The sequence below is a fragment of the Petaurus breviceps genome, unplaced genomic scaffold (assembly GCF_028583685.1).
Source record: "Petaurus breviceps papuanus isolate PSGF00001 unplaced genomic scaffold, PetGlider_PUasm1.0 118, whole genome shotgun sequence".
NCBI lineage: Eukaryota > Metazoa > Chordata > Mammalia > Diprotodontia > Petauridae > Petaurus > Petaurus breviceps.
In genome coordinates this window covers 11,130,416-11,133,903 of record NW_027185616.1, presented here as the reverse complement: position 1 = coordinate 11,133,903, position 3,488 = coordinate 11,130,416, and positions in this window count along the sequence as shown.

Here is a 3,488-nt window from a genome sequence, read left to right as displayed (position 1 = left end):
TGCAGAGTCTGACTGATACCATGAAAATGACCTGTGTAGTCTCTTCCAACTGGACCTGTGGTTCTGTGAGGTTACTTGTCAGATTCTAAAGGATGGATATTTAGGAATTCAGCAGGTGAAGAGAGAGAGAGGGAAACATTTTAGTTGCCTGTATTGTAGAGTATTTGGAGGAGAGTAGTAAGAGGTAAGGGGAGAAACATAGGGCAGTATAAGATTACTGGGAGTCTGGAATGCCAGGCAAAGGATTTCGAACTTTCCTAAGGACCCAGAGGAGATCTTTGAGCAGAGGAGTGACATGACCAGATCTCTATACATAAGGAAGAGTATTCTGGTATGTAAAGGATAGATTAGCTAGGGGAAAGTGGAGGCTGGAAGATCTGGCAGAAATTAATGTAATAGTTCAGGTGGGTGGTAATAAGAATCTGGACTAGAATGGTAGCAGTGGAGATGGAGAACCTGGAATGGAAGATGTTAAGGAGGATCTGTCATAGAATCATACAGTTTGGGCTGGAAGGGCTCTTGGAAATCATCTAGTCTAATCTTCTCATTTTACAGATGAGTAGACAGATCCAGAGAACAGCACTCTTTTCACTGTTATCACACAGTAAAGCCTAAAGTGCTATATAAATATGAGTTATTTTTTGGTCTAGATTTATAATTTCATTGACGTGAGTAAACTCTCTCCTACTAATGTAGATTGCCCATTGATGTGCAATTATATTCTTAGAGAGTTGCTTGCGGCACTAAGAGGTTGAATGACTGGTCCAAGGCCACATAGCCTACATGTCAGAGGAAACACCTGACTCCAAAGCCCACTATCACCACTCAGTGCAACTGTGAGTTATCATTATTATCCACCAGTTACAAAACGGGTTGCACTGAGTCATTCACACTATCATCAGATTTTGCTTGTAACTACAATTGCCAGGTAGTGGAATATATTTCGGGGGGCTGTTAGGTCAGTTTTTCTTGGGGCACAATTAAATGGCTTCAGTAAACTAAATAATAATAGCTAGCACTTCTAATCTCATGTGAGTCTCACAACAATCCTGACAGGCGGGTGCTATTATGTTCACACAGATGAGGAAACTGAGGCAGGCATTAAGCCAGGCAGTATATGAGTAAAGATTTAAATCTCTTTCTGACTCGAGGTCCACCACTCCATCCACTGTATCACGTAGCTGAGACCGCATCAAGCATTTATGAAGTGCGCTTGCCACGAGTGGATAGACCGCTGCACTAGAGATGGGGGAACTGGGTTCCAATTCTGCTCGGACATTTGTCCGCTCTGTGACTCTTAACCAATCACTTAATCTCTCCTGACCCTGGATTCTCATCTTTTAAAACGCGGACTTTGGACTAGATGGTCCCCTTCAGCTCTAAATCTCTGCCCCCGAGCCTGGCGCTGCTAATAACAATAGCTCGTATTTTAGGGTTTAAAGGATCTCATTGGAACCTTGCGGGGCAGACAGTATGAACGGGATTCCCCCTCTACAGACGAGGAAACGGAGGCACGGAGTGATTCCAGTGATTTGTGCAGGCTCACGCGGGCAGAAAGTAACATCATTATGATTCGAACCCTATTTCTCTAAAACTAACTCGTTTCCTACAAAATCTTACTGGTTTCTGTGGGTCTGGACGCAAGGGAAAGATAGAAGGCTCCCCGTCCTCGTGAACCGACTCGTCTCCAAGGCAACCAAAGCCCACGCATGCGCAAGGTGACTTTTTTCCTTCCCGGAACTCCCAAACAGCATCCGGGAAAGACTGGCGCATGCGTACTTGTGCCCTCCGCAGCTGCCCCTGCCTCCAGAAGCGCCTGGGAGATATTAACAAGCCAGAAACTCACATCACTCCTTTAGGAAGCGTAGGAATACAGGTTTCTCAAGGGCAGAAGCCCGAGTTTTATCCTCATTATTGCCATTCATTTCTTCTTCTAGGCATTGTGCTAGACACGGAGTAGACACAAATAAATAGGAAACAATCCCAGTCCTCAAAGAGATCATCACTTTCAGTCAGTGGGAACCAGTGTGTGTATACGTGTTAATTTAAGGAATAAAAAGCAATGTGGGACCAAGATAACAGAAGCTTTGGAGATCAGAACGGGTCTCCTGTAAGACCCCTGAGCCTTGAAAGGGAGCTGGGGATTCCAAGAGGAAATGAGGAGGAGGGAAGGCATTTCAGGCATGAGGTACAGCCTGTGCAAAGACCTGGAGGTGTGCCCTACATTCCAGCCAAACTGGCTGACTTGCTATTCACCTCATAGATAACTACTTCCATATGTTTTAACAAGGTGTCTCCCATAGCAGGAATGCATTCCCTCCTTAATTTTGCTTCATAGAATCCCTTATTTTCTTCAAGATTTATGTCCTCTCCCTCAGAAATTACTCTGATTTTTTTAAATTTATTTCTCTGTGATCTTGTTCCCCATCACCCTCTCTCCTAAGGAAAAGAATTTAAGTTTCTTCAGTGCAGGCATTATAGTTTGTCTTTATATCCCTAGTGCCTAGCATGATCGTGTGTGTGTGTGTGTGTGTGTGTCTTAGGAGCTTGTTGAATGACTGAGACCCCAGTGCCTTCCTAGGAACTGTCATCATGGGGAAATATTAAGTGATAGGTTGTGTTACAAATTAGAAAGATATGCAGTTCACACTTGTGAGATCCAAATATGCTCATTAATTCCTTTTGGGAACTCTGCCCTTGATTCTGGTAACTGTCATCAGTTGCATAGTGGACAGAGAAACCAGGAGGAGAGCAACCAAGAAAGTGAAGGGGCTTAAGTTTCACTTCATTCCATATGTGGATCAGTTGAAGGAATTGGGAATGTTTTACCTGGAAAATAAAAAGAATGTGAAGGTTGAAGGACTGACACTTGGATGAGAGACTAGATTTGTTCTCTGTCACACAAGTTGGAACTTGCAATGGGCCATGTTTGGCTTTAATTTGTAATGAAAAGCTTCCTAAAAATAAAAACTAATTCAGAGGAAAATGTGCTCCTTCAGGCCATAGTGGGCTTCTTGCCCCCCCCCCCCCCCCCCCCCACATCGCACATGGAGAGTCTTCAAAGAAAACCACTTGCCAAAGGTTCAAGAGATAGCAAGTGACAGTGCCAGGATTTGAATCCTAGTCCTGTGTTTCTAAATCCACTAGAGGTGACACTGACTCTCTCTATGCTTACAGACTAATAAACAGTGTCTATAGATTTCAATAGATTAAAGGAAAGGTTCTGAACTTTTTTGTGTCATGGACCCCTCTGGCAATCTGATAAAGCCTTTGAACTCCCTATCAGAATCATGTTTGTTGCTAACATTTATAACAGAAGGAAATTTCAATTCAAATTTAAATTTCAGTTAGAAGTTAGTGATATTTTTCCCATCCAAGTTCACCCCTTAGAAATCTATATCATCCATGGACCTCAAGTTAAGAACCTCCGCATTAAAGATGGAGAGAGAGAGAGAGAGAGAGAGAGAGAGAGAGAGAGAGAGAGAGAG